Source organism: Dipodomys spectabilis, unplaced genomic scaffold, assembly GCF_019054845.1.
Source record: "Dipodomys spectabilis isolate Male_0828 unplaced genomic scaffold, ASM1905484v1 ptg000373l, whole genome shotgun sequence".
NCBI lineage: Eukaryota > Metazoa > Chordata > Mammalia > Rodentia > Heteromyidae > Dipodomys > Dipodomys spectabilis.
The window spans coordinates 1933773-1951149 of record NW_024871050.1 but is presented as its reverse complement, the minus strand read 5'-3'; the positions used below and the strand labels follow the sequence as shown (position 1 = coordinate 1951149).

At 43.4% G+C, this 17377-nt stretch overlaps 1 pseudogene; it reads right to left on the bottom strand.

Annotated features, from left to right (window-relative positions):
- Positions 1–13242: 13242 nt before the first annotated feature.
- LOC122096438 lies at positions 13243–13712 on the bottom strand (annotated as a pseudogene).
- Positions 13713–17377: the final 3665 nt, after the last annotated feature.

The window sequence follows — 17377 nt, the reverse complement described above, 5'->3', positions numbered from 1 at the left end:
TATTATCTCTAGAAGCCCAGACGACCTCTTTCTTCTGGGTTGTTAGGAGAGAGGAATATTCTGAGGTTTATATACTACATGGTGTGGAATGCTCTATTTTTTCTTCCATTGTGACAGAATCCTTAGGCTCTGGCTGGATATAAGATTAACTGCGATGAAGATTTCATTTCCCAGCTTCCCTTACAGCAACCACTGAGTTCTGGCCATGAATGTTAGAAATAATGCTGAACACCATTTAGACGGGGTAGGTGGAGCCTCTCCCCCTCTCCTAATGGGAGGAACTCCAAAGTGACCTTTAAAAAGGAGCAGCTGGGTGCCAGTGATTCATATCTGTAATCCTAGCTACTCTGGAGGCTGAGATTTGAGCATCACAGTACAAAGCCAGCTCCAGCAGGAAAGTCTATGAGACTATTATCTCCAATGAACCACCAAAAAGTTAAAAGTGGAGCTGTGGCTTAAGTGGTAGAACTCTAGCTTTGAGCAAAAAAGCTCAGGGATAGCACCTTGGCCACTGAGTTCAAGCCCCATTGCCAGCACAACAACAACAAAAGACTTAGAAGGGCAGCGATACAGAACTAGCCAGTGTGGAAGACCTGGTAATAATGAGAGACCCACAAACCAATTGCATGTCCACAACAATGCACTGCTATTGCTTCTAAATTGAACACAAACTGAGATAGATAGGTGACATTAAGTGAGCTGAAAGAAGTGGTATGAAGAACTTAAAGAATAGCTCAAAGTGGGGAAGAGTAGAGATGAAAGTGAAAAAACCCACTGCTTCCTGGTTCCCACTCCTGGAAAGTCTGTTAAAAGCTCCTTAAAGAGGGCTGGGAAGGTGGCTCAGTGGTAGAGCGCTTTCCTTGCATGCATGAGGCCCTGGGTTCAATTCCTCAGCAGTACAAAAGCAAAAAGAAAAAAGCCAGAAGTAGTGCTGTGGCTCAAGTGGTAGAGTGCTAGCCTTGAGCTGAAGAGCTGAGGGACAGCGCCCAGGCCCAGTTCAGGCCCCACGACTGGACCAAAAAAAAAAAAAAAAGCTCCTTAAAGATGGGCACTAGTGGCTCCTGCCTATAATCCTAGCTACTTAGGAGGCTGACATCTGAAGATCAAGGTTCAAAGGCAGCCTGGGCAGAAAAGTCTGTAGGACTTTTATCTTTAGTTAATCACAGAAGAGCTCAAAGTGGAGCTATGGCTCAAAATGATTGAACATTATCCTGGAGCAAAAGAAGCTCAATGACAGTGCTCAAGCCCTGAGTTCAATCCCCAGAACCAGCAGGAAAATAAATAAATAGCTTGCCAGGGGTCGGTGGCTCATGCCTGTAATCCTAGCTACTCAGGAGGCTGAGATCTGAGGATCTAGGTTCAAAGCCAGCCCTAGTAGGAAACTCCATGAGACTCTGATCTCCAATAAACTACTCAGAAAACCGGAAGTGGTGCTGTGGCTCAAGTGGTAGAGTGCTTTCCTTGAGCTGAAGAACTGAGGGACAGCACCCAGGCCCAGAGTTCAAGCCCCAGGAGCAACAAAATAAATAAATAAATAAACAGCTCCTTAAAAGGTGACAACATTCATCAAGGATCCAGTGTAGCAGATGAGAAAGCAGGGAAGTGTTTCTCTAGGAAAAAGACATGAAGTTACTTCCCTATTTTCTTAAGTGTGTGCAGCTCTGCTTTAAGATGGATGTGGAGGCATTTCTCTTTCCCGATCATCCAATAGAGGAAAGACTTCAGATAGAGCCGGAGAGATGAGAAGAATCTCTGGGCTCCTAATTCAGCCACTCATCTCTAAGCCTGGTCCAGTGAGCTCAGCTCTTCTGTGTCTTTGAGATTTGGCCCAGGTCAGATAAATGCTGGCTCTCTTTGGGCTTCATCAACTAAGGAAGCACTTCTCACAGTTGAAGGTCTCATGTTTTGTAGAAGGGGAATCTGTCTTTTCCTACAGTAAGGTTGGCTCCCACCCATGTAGTGTGACTGGTTAAGAAGGCCTATGCCAGACACCTTGAGTGTTCCCTTAAGGGCCACTTGCCCGTGGCTTTTTTCCCTTTCACATTTCCACTTAGTTCCCCGCCCCCTGCTTTCTTTCTTTAATATTATTATAAATAGCACTTAAAACTCTAGAGCCAGGCTCTTCAATTAGGTGTAGACAAAGTGGTTTGACTCCACTTGATTAAAAACTCTGTGAATGGGAGCGAACACAAACCTCAAAACATTTGCCTTTCAAAGCCAGAGGATCAAGAGAGAGAAACTGTTATGTGATCTCCAATTTGCCAGATGTCAATTTAAAGGGGCCTAAGAAGCCCTAAGCCTTTGTTTACCAAATTCTTGCTCTGAACCTAGTGGAACTCAGGACCATGTCTACCTGGCATGAGAGACCACCAAAAGGCCAAGATTGGATGGGAAGGGGCTGAGTGGGACTGGGACTGCTGGGGGAATCTTTGGAATTTTGTTTTTTGTTATTGTTTTTTTTTTCCCCTTAATTATCTGGGGGCTGACCTTTCAGAAATTGGTTCTCTTCGCAGTTAGGAAATTAACCCTTAATCTCCACAAATGAGGGCAATCAACCCATTTACTAAATAAACACAAATCAGGATGGCCTGGGAGTCCGTCTTTGTGATTTAATTTGAGAATGACTTCACCTGAGAAAGGAGCAGAGGCGTGGCTGGGCTCGTCACCTGGTAGGGTCCCCACGCAGATTGGCAGATTAGAGGAGGCTAAAAGAGGGCAGAGCTAAGACTGGAGGGAGATTTCTTTACTTTTGTGAGAAAACCTGAAGGGGTTTGGTTTTACCTTCTGAATTTATTGTAGGGAATTTGTTTTCATTTTGAAAGCGTGAAGCTGATTTGAGCAACTGTTAAGAGTGCTGGATATCAGAAGCTTCTGAGAGGAAACTGAGAACCCCTTTATTAATATGTTAGGGAATCTCTCCTTGCATTTCACTCCCTTTCTCAGTCACTGGTTATCCTGTTTATTGTTAATCATGGAAGTATATATAAGTCCCAGGCACTTAGCTGCAGTGGGGTACCGGGGTGGGTGCAAAACAAGTGCTCAATAAATCAATAAATGAATAAGGTAGAGCTTAAATTGAAAGGGGTGTAATAACACGTCATTGCTTTTGTTTATTTTAAAATATGCATTGGAATCTACCAAGTGTCTAGCACTTTGCCAGAAGCCAAAGAGTAATATATATATAATATATAACATGTAATATATATATGTGTGTGTATATATATGTGTGTGTATATATATATATATATATATATATATATATATATATATATATATATATATATATATATATATATATGTTCCTAACATCCTGGATTTTATTACAGTCTTGAAAAACGAATAGATTCTGTTTGTTTTTTGCAGGGACCTTCAGTTTTTCTTAGAGTTATAAAGTTTGTCATTGAGCTATGAACCAGCCGGTCCTTTGATTCAAAAAGGAGAGACTTTGCTGGGCACTGTGACTCAACCCTGTAATCCTAACTACTCAGGAGATTTGAGGATTGAGTTCAGAGCCAGCCAGGGCAGGGGGAAGTCCATGAGACTGTAGGGCTGTGTGGCTCAAGTGGTAGAGCGCTAACTAGCCTTGATCATAAAAGCTCAGCAAGCAGGCCACCTGTGTTCAAGGCCCAGGACCTGCACAAGAAAAAAAAAAGTGGGGGGTGGGGGGGGATTGAGTTGGAGAGTAGTTCTGGGACTTTTTTGTCAGAAGGAATCTCAGAGATAAATAATTCCTTCCTTTTATTTTATAGGTGAGAAAAATAGAAGCCCAAGATGGTAGTGAATTGTCTAAGTGCTGATGGAAAGGACTGGAACCAAAACCACATGGTTGGTTCCTGGACCTGTGTTTTTATACAAGAAGCTTGCACATTATGACCCAATCATACCATCTCTGCTTCCTGCTCACCTCAACTGGAAATGGCTTGTGGACACACCAGGGTTTAAGATCAGTGGCCACCGCAGTGAGGAAGGGGTGGCTCAGGGAGACCTTCAGACAGGCTGTACATGAGGCCACATTGCTTGTCTGCAGCCTGAGCTGACCCCTCACAGCTGCAGCTCCTCAGAAAGGAATTGGAGGGCCTGGCAGAAACCACTGCTGGGGTCCAGCCTGACCTCCCCACACACACAGCAGGGGAGGGACGTGGCGGTTCCGGCTGGCTGTCTGAGCTGGAGAAGGGGCTGCTGGCCCACTCCAGTGACCTCCAACAGAGCTGCTGCCAAAAAAAGGAGTTAAGACAGCCTGGGGAGTGAGAGAGGAAGCATCAGGGAAGGAGGTAAACAAAAGAAGCGCCTGACTTCTCACTCCAGCAAAAGGAGCTTTGGTCTACCTGTGAAACTTCTCTCCTTCTCTTCCCCTAGCCTTAAATTTACAAAGTGAATCTAGGCTCCAAGAGATGGCCCATTATTTTAGAGCCCTGGTTCTGAGCACCATATTGGTCATGTTGTGTTTTGGCACCCAGAGTTGATGAAGTCCTGACTTTAAATTCCAGCTGACCAGTTGAGAGTGAGCCAGCTGACTGAATCTACTGTCTGATATTAGTCAGATGCTTACTATTTTTATGAATAGCTAACATTTATTTGATGTTCATTGTACCCACCATGGTGCTAAGCCCTTAACCCATACACTGAATCATTTTCTCCACAGCAGCACTGAAAAATGGCTATTTTTTTTATCTGACCCATTTTATAGATGGAGAAACCAAGATCCAGGATCATAGCACAAGCAAATAGAGGAATAACACTTTGAATCCAGTTTTTATTTTGTTGTGGGAAGGGAAAAAGGAAAGGGTAGAAATTTAGCAGCATATTTCCAACAGTGTGAGCTACCTAAATACCGACGTATGTCTGGCCTGGAGAAAACACAGCCAGTGGACAGGTCTGGCTTGCGTTTTCTATGAAACTTCAGGGAAGACACATTTTAAGGCTAGGAATGTGGCTTAGTACTTGCTTAGCATGCAGGAAGCTCTGGGTTCCATTCCTCAGTACCACATACACAGAAAAGGCCAAAAGTGGCATTGTGGCTCAAGTGGTAGAGTGCTAGCCTTGAGCAAAAAAAGCTCAGGGACAGTACCAGGCTCTGAGTGCAAACTCCAAAACTGGCAAAAAACCCCAAAACCAAAACCCAAAACAAAAAGACACATTTTAAAAAATTATTTATAGAAGTTGGGCACTGGAGCTTCTACTTGTAATCCTAGCAATTCAGGATGCTGAGATCTGAGGATCATGGTTTAAGTCAGTGAAACTCTTAGCTCCAATTAATTAAAAAGCAAAAAGAAAAGAAAAGAAAAAAGTGGAATGCTGTGGCTGAAGTGATAGAGTGCTAGTCTTGAGCAAAGAAGGTCAGGGATAACCCCAGGCCCCAAGGTCAAGCGCGCGCACGCGCGCACACACACACACACACACACACACACACACACACACAATATTGTACAAAATAATGAGTTTGCTATGACACTCTTCATACTCGTATACCATATGCGCAGGTGTGCGTGCACGCGCGCACATGTGTGTGTGTGTGTGTGTGTGTGTGTGTGTGTGTGTGTATACACACCATCAATGGGGCTTGAACTCAGGGCTTCATACTCTTTCTCTACCACTTGAACCACCGCTCCACTTCTGGCTTTTTGCTGTTTGATTGGAGATAGTGTCTAATGGGCTTTTCTTCCTGGGCTGGTTTTGAACCTTAATCTTTAGCTCTCTACTTTCCAATTAGCTGGGATTTACAGGCATGAGCTACCAGGGCCTGGCTAATGCCATGTACTTGGATCACTGAAGATGTGTTTCTGTCTGCTTTCTCTGAGCCAGCTGTTTAAGACAACATCACAGGGCCAGGAAGCTGGTGGGCTGCCAGTGATGGTAAGGTGTATAGGACGCCTACCCTGGTTACCAGCTCATGATTCTCATTCTTTTGGGTAGCTGGAGAGCTTTGTCTTGAGCTGTTTCGATAGCTGCTAGTTTTAGGGTGATGGGCCTCCTCTCCCTTTTGTTTAGAGAGACACAGTTGAGAGCCCAGGTTTTGCGGATTTGAATCCCTTTTCAGTGCTTGTTAGTTTTGAACAAGCTGCTATAACTGGGCCTTAATTTCTTCACCTGAAAATTGGAAGAATAACAATAACAATAACACCTGCCTTTTATGGTTGGGAAATAAGATAAATAATACATCAAACCTAATATCTGGCAGGCTATACATGTGCTACAAACAGATAACAGAGTCAAGGCTTAAAAAGGCAACTCAGGAAAACAAGGGATGAAGTTTCTGATTCCTCAGAAGGCTGCCAGCGTCCTCTCTGCCCAGTTGAGAATGAAAATACAGCAGGAAGGGCTGGGTGGGAGGAAAATCTTTCTTTTATCTGAATATGTCCAGTGAACTAAGAAGCTGAAGAGATGGATATTTATAAGTTGCTACAGCCCACAGTAGTTGTTGAAGATTTCCTTTCCAAATCTGGATGCATACACCCCACAGTAAAGATATTTTGGGCTTCCTATGTTTATTTCTACTCGTGTCCTTTTTAGGTGTAGGCCTTTTAGAATCAAGAACTGTGCTAGGTATAAATGAAAGAATGGGAACAGAAAAAGAATACCTCTATTTCAGCTTTAAGTAATAGGTACATAGAGTTTATCAATATAATCATAATTTTCAGGGAATTTGAACTTCTGATAGAAAACAGAAGAAAAAAATGAAGTCCCAGTAGTATGTTTTCACCATGTTTAATTTGGTTGTGGGGTGTGTGTGTGCATGTATGTGTCAGAGAGAGAGGAGTCCAACGGATGGAACTCAGGACCTCATGCTTTTACTTAGTTTTTTTTTGTCCAAAGCTAGTGCTCTACCATTTGAGCCACATCACCACTTCTGGCTTTTTGCTGGCTAATTGGAGATAAGAATCCATGGATTTGTTTGTCCAGGCTGGCTTTAAACCTTGATCCTGAAGTCTTAGTCTCTGGAGTAGCTAGGATTATGGGCTTGAACCACCAGCACCCAACTCAATTTTTGTTGTTGTTGTTGTTGGTTGTGGGGCTTGAACTCTAGGCCTGGGCACTATCCCTCTGCTCTTTCGTTCAAGGTGAGCCACCGCACCACTTCTGGTTTTCTGAGTGTTTTACTGGAGACAAGAGTCTCACAGAGTTTCCTGCCCGGGCTGGCTTTGAACTGCGATCCTCAGATCTCAGCCTCCTGAGTAGTTAGGATTACAGGCATGAGCCACCGATGCCCGGCTCAATTTAGTTTTTTTTTTTTTTTGATTGCTGTTCTGCCCATTTTATTAGAAATACAGCCAATCTAAAATGCCTGGCATAACATTTTGGATGCTCACTGCATGAAATGCTCTCTGGAAGAATCAGGAATAGTTATTTGGTACCTGCAAGCTTCTTGCATCAAATCCATATTTGTATTTCTCAGGAGGTTTTGCACAATGGGCTTAATAAATCTGCGTGGAGTAAATAAATTGCTATTTTCTACGTTTTTGTTTTAAATTCTAGGCAATTAATTCTGTTGGTTTAATTTTCCTCATTACAGTTTCTGAAAACTTAAACAATGAAGTTTGTGTTTAAACATGTATGCAAAATAACAATTAAGGAACTGGATATGCATGCTAAGCCAGTGATTGCTTAGCATGCATCAGGCCCTGGCTTTGAGTCCCAGAACCACAAGGAAAAAAAAGATTATTGCAGGACTGCAGACTGCTGCAGTGGCACCTGTACCTATCACTATGGCCTTCCCCTTGAATAAAGTCTGCCTCACTATATTTAAAAGACCAAACTATTCATTATGAATGGCTCAGTAGTGGAGTAATTAATTGCCTATGGCTCATGAGGAACTGAATTTGATCTCCAACACTGCAAAACAAAAACAAACAGTACTTTGGGCTAGAGAGATTGCTCAGTGGGAGAATGAGGGTTTATGCTTCAATCCTGGGTTCTATCCTCTTGGAAAAGCAAGAACAAACAAAACACACTCAAACCAATTACAAAAATGCTGCTTTATGTTGTAGCCTCTTTGTTAAAAATTCATAAAGCAGTGAAAAGGTTTTGAGCATATCAAGTATTAGAACACTATCTTACTATTTAAAAACCACAGGTTTTGTTTTGATAAACCAGATAATCTAGTGTATATATATTTTAATGTTGCCAGTGTGTATTTTCTGTTTCTTTTGCAGTGTTAGGGACTCAATCCAGGCCCTCACAAATACCACTGAGCTACCTTCCCAGTCCCTCTAATATGTTTTTATCTGCATTTTTTCAGATGCAGAAATAGAATCTCAGAGAGGCTGAATCATTTCCCCAAGCTCAAGAGCTGGTGACTCTGAGGGCTGGGATATGACCAGAGCAATTCCATTCCAGAAGCAGAGCTATGACTTGATCCCAGTAACACGTATGCTCCTGGCCAATGAACCCTTCTGGCTGGAAGATCTCATTGCTGCTCAAACTCTGGGGAGAGAGGGCCGTCTCTAAAGATTCTCATTTCATGTTTCAGAACAGCTTTAATTGTTATAAAGTCCTTCATTATATTGAACTGCGATCTACCTCCCCAAGGCTCCCATTGATCTTCACAGAGCAAATTTAATCTCTTTTCCACAAAACCCCCCCTCAGGTACATGTGTGCCACCCCTCCCTCATTCTCCTCCTCCACAACAGTTTGTGGGAACCCTGGAAGCAGACCCTCTCATGTTTCCTAGCACCCAAAGGACTGAGGCTGAGGCTGAGCGGGAGGCTGGACAGACTTATGCAGGAGGTGGGATGTTATATCAGGTATTGACAATAGCTTCTAAGCAACGTTTGGGGGGTGGGGTTCTCTGGGAACCAGCTAAGCATTCTTACCATACCTGAATACCACACTTCCCTGTAACACAGACAGTGCTGTAAGATGTAACTGACCTTCAAAAGTGGGGAGTCCTAGCCTGGCACCCATGGCTCACACCTGTAATCCTAGTTAATCAGGAGGCTGAGATCTAAAGGCAGTTTGAAGCCAGTATGATCAGGAAAGTCCTCAAGATTCTTATCTCCAATTAACTACCAAAATGCTGGAATTGGAGCTATAGTTCAAAGTGGTAGAGGGCTAGCCTTGAGCAAACAACAACAAAACACCTCGAGGACAGCACCCAGGCCCCCGAGTTCATGCCCCAGGACCTAAATAAATAAATAAATAAGAAAAAATCGGGAAGCCCAGTGGAACAGCAGTAACTCCATTCCAACTTAATGGGGATCCATGGAAAAGGGAACTGTATGTTAGTGAGGATAAGACTTCAAAAGGCCTCAAAAAGGGGAGAGTGGAAGGCCTGAGTGAGGAGCAGAGGGGCTCTGCAGCAGGAATGATGAGGTGGTCCCCAACAGGCTTGATACCAGACCCTTGCCAAATGCAAGATCGTAAATGAATATTCTGGGCTGGGTAGGAGAGATCCCAAAGGGCAGGCTTTGAAACCATCTTTGCACCCTATCAGTTATGTTGTATAGGTCAGAATTCATGGGAGTATGACAGGATGGGGCTAATAGTAATGCCACCAAGGCTAACATCCCTGGGAGAGCTGTCAAGAGGGAAGAGGAGGAGCATCTCTATGGCCATCCCCTCCACCCTTTGGTATCTGTGATATCTCTAAATCTAAGCAAAAACGATTGTCCAAAATCCTGATCAGAACCATAGACACTTCAGAGAGGCAGAAGAAACAGCCACTAAATGCAATGATACCACGATGCTCTCAATGTGTCCAAAGGAAAGTTCACACATCCCAACAAAGCACATGGGCCAGGCTCTGTGTGTGTCCCTCCAGATGGATACAAGGTAAAGAAGTCCCTGTATCTGGCTATCCCTGTGTGAGGCTCTCTATGAAGCTCTTAAGGACCCATTCTCTTTCCAGGGCATTGAGGAAGGAGCAGGGGAGGTGACCATTTCGTGTGCTGTTGAATAGGGGGGGGGGGTATCGCTGGGCATCTGTACCACCTGTCATCTTGGACATGTGAGCTGTGCGGTCGCAGAAGGTTTTTCTGAATACCCTTAGAACAAGTGGAACCCCTCATCAGACAGACTCCCCTTTGTCTAAATCTAGATATTGCTTTCTAAGGGCACAGAGGGTAAGACTAGCCCTGTCAGCATCCCTTAGAATCTGGGGCCAAGCCTTTGAGCCCTTTGAGCAGACCGGCATTCTGCATCCCCTCAGCATCTCAGAGCGATTAGCATAACAGGACGCCAGGCCCATCAAGATAAGGCTCCTAATGGTCACAATGGCTTCCCGTTCTCCCCAGCCCTTCTTTATTGCTCTCCACTTTCTGCTCACTTCCAGCAGAGAAGAGTTTAGAAGCGTGGAGCTAGGCCAGCGGTTCTGCAGGCAGTTCCCTGCAAGGCGTGCGAGGGCTCCAGGGACAGGAGGCATTTCCCTTTAATAAGCTTCTCACACTACATTAAAGATAAAAGGGGAAGGGAAATATTTATATTCTGACAAAGCAGCTCTTCCCTTCAGGCTCTTGTTTTATTTATTAAGTTGCTCTGTCCTTCTCCGTCTTTCTTTCTCTGTTTCAGGGGCTAGGCATTCCTAGTCCATCTCTCCTTTAGTCATTAATTTTGTGGGCAAGTGACAGTGACAGAGGGACTTTAGAATCCATGTTAAAGAGATGGGATTATAGGTGGGTGCCATTCCCAAGTGATACATACAGCTGTTTCTCAGTCCTCCTGGGGCTTGCTTCCACGTTCACCCTTATTGTACAGCACTTGCTTGGTAGAGGTGTCATCACTTAGATGCATGATGACAACCTCTATGACCTCTTTTTCTTCTTTTACAGAGGTGCTCCTTTTTAACTTTTTGTGCTAGTAGGACTTGAAGTCAGGCCTCGATGCTGTCCCTGAACTTCTGTGCTCTACCACTTTGAACTAATTAAGCACTAGAAACCAGAAGTGGAGCTCAGAGTGGTAGAGTGCTAGCCTTGAGCAAAAGAGCTCAAGGACAGAGGCCAGGCCCAGAGTTCAAGCCCAGGCCTGTAAGCCTAGCTACTCAGGAGACTGAGATCTGAGAATCATGGTTCAATGCCAGCCTGGGCATTGTGAGACTCTTATCTCCAATAAACCACTAGAAAACCGAAAGTGGCACTGTGGCTCAGTGGTTGAGTACTCGCCTTGAGCTGAAGAATGCAGGGACAGCACCCAAGCCCAGAGTTCAAGCCCCACAACCGACAAAAAAAAAAAAAAAAAGAAAATTACAAAAAGAAATCATGTGAGGATTAAGTTTGTAGCTGCAAGTGAAAGTACTTAAGATAGTTCCTGACTCATAGTAAGTCTATACAAGAATGAACAATTGTTGTTATCATCCAAAAGTAACCAATGAGTAACACTTGACCCTTACATTACAGACATGCACATCGACTGTGTGAATATGCATAATGAGATTCAACATTTATCGCTACTCTCTCCCTCCCCTCCCGCTCTTTGTGCTGATTCCAGGGCTTGAACATGGGGATCTGGTCACTGTCCCTGAGCTTTTGTACTCAAGGCTAGAGCTCTACTACTTGAGCCACAGCTCCAATTCCATCTTTTGGTGGTTAATTGGAGATAGAGTTTCACAGACTTTCTTGTCTGGGCTGGTTTTGAACAGAGATTTGAAAATCTCAGCTTCCTGAGTAGGTAGGTATAAGCCACAGCAACACTATATTCCTCCTTTCACAGCTCTAGTTCTCTTACTTGCTCAGTTTCTCTTCCTTCCTTCCTTCCTTCCTTCCTTCCTTCCTTCCTTCCTTCCTTCCTTCCTTCCTTCCTTCCTTCCTTCCTTCCTTCCTTCCTTCCTTCTTTCCTTCCTTCCTTCCTTCCTTCCTTTCTCTCTCTCTTTCTCTCTGTCTTTTTTTTTTCTTTCTTTTCTTTCTTTTTGCTGCTCCTGGGGTTTGACTCAGAACCTGAACACTGTCACTGAGCCTCTTTGTGCTCCGGGCTAGTATAACTCTACCACTTGAGCCACGATGCCAATTCCAGCTTCTTTTGAGTAGTTTATTGGAGATAAGAGTCTCACAGACTTCCCTGCCTGGGCTAGCTTTGAACCACAATCCTTAGATCTCAGCTTCGTGAGTGGCTAAGATTACAAGAGTGAACCACTGGTGCTGGCTTGGTCAATTTCTTGAATGGCCATATTTGTCAAGTAGATTCTTCTCTTGTCTACCTCACTGGAAAGGTCTCATGGGTGCTGTGTTCCCTAATTTCTTCCATAGTTGAGAATGTCTGGCTGTTCCTTCTCCCTATAAGCATCTACTTTCTACATACAGTGTCCTTGAGTGTTTTGCTTTCTCTCAGAATCTTGTAGGTCATTTTTCTACATTGAATGTTGTTATTTAGAAGGACGAAACTAGGCGTAGAAAATCCCATCCTGGATTTTCTTTTGGAATGCTTAGAGAATTCTTCCTTTATTCTTGAAATCTTATTGATGGTTTTACATCAAATTTTAGGTTAGAATGGACCTTTTAAGCCCGCATATTCAAGTGTTTGTTGAGTTTGGTAGAAATTTTCTATTTCATTTTGTTAATTATTTTTCCTGTTCTACTTTTTTTTGGGGGGGGAGTGAGGGAAGAGGCTCTTCTTTCAGATGCAGATGATGACTTTTATTTATAGTTGCTTTAATCCTTTTCTCCCTCTTTTATTACTTCAAGCACTTCCCAGATGTGTTTTATTTTGAGAGCTGGTCTTTTGTGCTTTTATTGTTTTACTCATTTGCAGAAGAAGATGATGTTTTGATCCCCACCCCCCCTCCTCTTTCTTCTTCTTTGCTGGGATTGGGGCTTTATTCCCAGGCCTAACTTTTTTTTTTTTTTTGCTCACAGTTGGTACTCTACCACTTGAGCCATGCCTCCAGTTCTGTCTTTTTGCTTGCTAATTGGAAATAGTCTCTTGGATTTTTGTCTGTCTGGTCTGGCTTTGATTCTTAATTTCAGTTTCTTGAGTGGTTAGGCTTATACGTGTGAGCCAGTAGCACCCGCCATGCTTGTTCTTTTTTTTTTTGGTCGGTCGTGGGGCTTGAACTCTGGGCCTGGGCGCTGTCCCTCAGCTCTTCAGCTCAAGGCTAGCGCTCTACCACTTGAGCTACAGCGCCACTTCTGGTTTTCTGGTGGTTTATTGGAGATAGGAGTCTCAAGGTCTCTCCTGCACTGGCTGGCTTTGAACCGCGATCCTCAGATCTCAGCCTCCTGAGTAGCTAGGATTACAGGCGTGAGCCACCAGCACCCGGCTTCTTCTTCTTCTTCTTCTTTTTTTTTTTTTTTTTAAAGTATATGCCTTTTATTAATTCATATATAATCACTGTCTTCCAGTTTGTTGAAACAGTAAGTTCGACATCACTTGCCATAATAATGTCTGTCAAAGTGGCTAGCCATAAAAACTCCAGCACCACATTCATCTGAAGGGCACTCTCGATGATGGCAGCTTTATTTTGCCATTTTCATCCATGGTATAGTATTTCAGGACAGCCAGCTTAGCTTCTTTCTCTTCTGCTTGTTCTTCTTGGAAGTGGTGTAAGACTTTTTTTTTTTTTTTTTTGTTCTGCCATGAAATCTTAACACTAGATGAAGAGTGGACTCCTTTTGCATGTTGTAGTCAGATCAGGTACGTTCATTTTCCAGCTGCTTACCATCAAAGATCAGTCTTTGCTGATCAGGAGGAATTCCTTCCTTATCCTGAATCTTGACCTTTACATTTTGTGTAGTATCTCAGGGTTCCGTGGTGGTCTTCCCCTGAGGGTTTTGACAAAAATCTGCATGCTGGCCATGGTGAGATCATGGATGGTAGACGAGAAAGGACCATGTTTCAGTTCTTGCTTACATCTTTGGCTGCCTATTTTCTCCTTTTACCTCATCCTTTTGCTAGTTGTTTCAACTTCAAGATTACTGTGTGTTTGTTCCTGAGGGTTACCAAAGAGGCACAGGGATCTGTCCATTCCTGATACTGATAGTGCCTCTTGGCAGCAAGAACACACAGATGTTAAATGAGGATCAAAACCCTCTGTCAGGCGGGGAAACCAGACATGAGGTGCTGCGAGTGTCTAGAAGAAGGAGAAGGAGTTATGGAAGAGTTGTGGTGGTTGAGATGCTCAAAGCCTGGCATGGAAGGCTGAATCACTTATCAGTGAGCTTCCTGTCTGTGGAGGACTAGGGAGGAGAGGGCTAAGGATGGCCAGCAGGCATTACAATGTGGGTGGGATCTACACAGGGAAGGCTCACTTGGCTTAGACTTTGGGTCTTCTAACTTCATAGTCAGGGCTCATATCTTTCATATTTGCTAGCTATGTGACTTTGGGTCAGCTGCGTGATTTCTCTGAGCCTTATTTTCCTCACTGGTTCACATGGGAATAAGTCATTTCAAGGTGTTGTTAAATGCAGAGTAAGGGGCTGGGAAGGTGGCTCAGTGGTAGAGCACTTGCCTTGCATGCATGAGGCCATGGGTTCGATTCCTCAGCACCACATAAGCAAAAAGAAAAAAGCCAGAAGTGGTGCTGTGGCTCAAGTGATAGAGCACTAGCCTTGAGCTGAAGAGCTGAGGGACAGTGCCCAGGCCCAGAGTTCAGGCCCCAAGACTGGACCCCTCCCCCCCCCCAAAAAAAATGCAGAGCAAGTGTGATAACTGTCTAAAGAGCAAGGCACTTAGCACATTGTAATGAATGGTGGCTATTATTGTGGAAGCCCTTGAGTCTCTAACTAGATTGAGACTCTTTGGGGAAGGGATTGGGGTTGTATGTTATTACACTATGCCTCACATACAGTAAAATGATCAATAAAATGTATGATGAAGTTATTGTATTTGGTTTTATTTCATTGGAAATAGATACTCTAATTGGCTTAAAGTAGGGATGGGTGGACTGTATCCTGTCATCTCAATACAGCCTACTGTTTTATGGTTGTGCATAATCTAAGAACTGTTTTTTTGTTTTTGTTTTTTGCCAGTCCTAGGCTTGAACTCAGACTAGGGAGCTGTCTCTGACCTTTTTTTGCTCAAGACTAGCATGCTACCACTTGAGCTACTGCTACACTTCTGGCTTTCTGGTGGTTAATTGGCGATAAGAATCTCACAGACAGGCTGGGAAGGTGGCTCAGTGGTAGAGCGCTTGCCTTGCATGTCTGAGACCCTGGGTTCGATTCCTCAGCACCACATAAGCAAAAAGAAAAAAGCCAGAAGTGGCGCTGTGGCTCAAGGGGTAGAGCGCTAGCCTTGAGTTGAAGAGCTGAGGGACAGTGCCCAGGCCCAGAGTTCAGAACCCACGACCAGACCCCACCCCCCACCCCCCACCCCCCAAAAAAAAAAAGAATCTCACAGACTTTCCTGCTCTGGCTGGCTTTGAACCATGATCCTCAGATCTCAGCTTCCTGAGCAACTAGGATTCCAGGTATGTGCCATTGGTGCCCAGTCAGTTTTTACATATTTAATTATTTGAGGAAAAAATAAAAAAAGAATACCTTAAGAAATAAAATTAAAAATTCAATGTCTGTGAATACAGTTTTACTGGGCCATCCTTGTTCATCTACTTATGGGGTATGGCAGGTGTTGGCAAACTTTTTCAGTAAAAGCCAGATAGCAAATATTTCAGGGCTAATGGACTCTATGTCCCGTATGGCAGCTACTCAACTCTCCCATGGTAGCATGAAAAGCAGTCCTAGGCAATAAGCTCTAGGAGAGAATATCTAAGGACAGAAAACAGTCTTCTAGGGCTCCTAGACAGGGAGCCAGGTCTTTTGGAGACACGACTTTAACCAACCTATATTAGGATTTTGGTTAAGTCGCTTCATTTCTCTAGGCCTGTCTGGGAAGCAGAGAACTGAATAGATTATGGAGACTTAAAAAAATATTTTTTTAGAAGTATGGTGGCTCAAAGTGGTATAGTACTAGCTTTGAGCAAAAGAGCTCAGGAACAGCACCCAGGCCATGAATTCAAGCCCTACAACCTACACATACACAAAAAAAAGAGTAATGGGGTAAATTTGCTCAAAGGACATTAAATACATGTATAGAAATACCACAATGAAATCCTTTGTACAGTTAATGGATATGTTAAAACAAAAAACTAAACTCTCACTCTACCTTGCTCCAAACTCCAAGACTGCTATTATATCTCTGGTTCACCTCAAACCCACAATCCTGCTTCAGCCTCTCAAGATTTACAGGTGTGTGCTAGTACCCTGCTTAGAGACTTCTTTTAGCTTTAAAATTTCTATTTTTAAAAATTCTCTTTCAGTTTAATAACCTTCAGAAGGTCTGAAGGTATATGTGGGTGGCAGTTAGAATATTTCAATTGCAAACAATAGAAGTCAACTCTTATTAATTTAATCAAAAAGGTATTTACTCTAAAGATCTGCATGTAGGTCACAGAAATAAAGGAAAAGCAGAAAAATACAGGAATCATAAGCCAATGAAGAATCTCTTCAGGATGCTGTATAGTCTAGGTTGACTTCTGACCACAATTAAGAGTGAAATACCAATGTTATGTTTCTAGTGCAGAACATACACACACATACATACATACACACATATACATTATACACACATACACAGACACACATTTATATGTATATATGTCTATATTCATGATTGCGTTTCACAGGGAGTGATGGTTACCCAAAGCCAGGCGTTTTGACTAGAAAAAGGGGAAAGGAGGCTGAGTAGTCAAAAAAAATAACAGATGGGCTGGGAAGGTGGCTCAGTGGTAGAGCGCTTGCCTTGCATGCCTGAGGCCCTGGGTTCGATTCCTCAGCACCACATAAGCAAAAAGAAAAATACCGGAAGTGGCGCTGTGGCTCAAGTGGTAGAGCGCTAGCCTTGAGCTGAAGAACTGAGGGATAACGTTCAGGCCCCACTACCAGACCAAAAAATTAAAAAAAAAAAAAAAAAAAAAAAAAAAAAACAGATGCCCAGGACAGTGAAGAACACAGTTCTTTTTTTCCCCTTGGTAATATTTAATAAGAATGCCATGTATAAAATTACTCTGCACAGATCTTTCTAAAGTGCCAAACATTGTAGCAGGAGAGCCAGTGTTTCTTTCTTTCTTTTTTTTTCTTTTCTTTTTCCTGGTCCTGGCCTTAAACTCAGGGCCTGGACACTGTCCCTGCGTCTCTCTGTTCTCAAGGCTAGCACTCTACCACTTGAGCCACAGCTCCACTTCCAGACTTTCTGTTTATGTGGTACTGAGGAATTGAACCCAGGGCTTCATGCTGTTAAGCAAGCACTCTACCACTAAGCCACCTTCCCAGCCCTGAGACAGTGTTTCTTGAGTCACTTGCTCATTCTCTCAGGAAATAGTGAACTTGTGAATGACATTTTGGAGGTCACAAAAGAAGTATACTAGCGACCTGTAAGACTTTTGGGAAAGGAAAGGGTACTCAAGAAGACTTGGGAATAGAATTGTGTTCCTTTTTCAGTTTGAACCATTAAACTGTA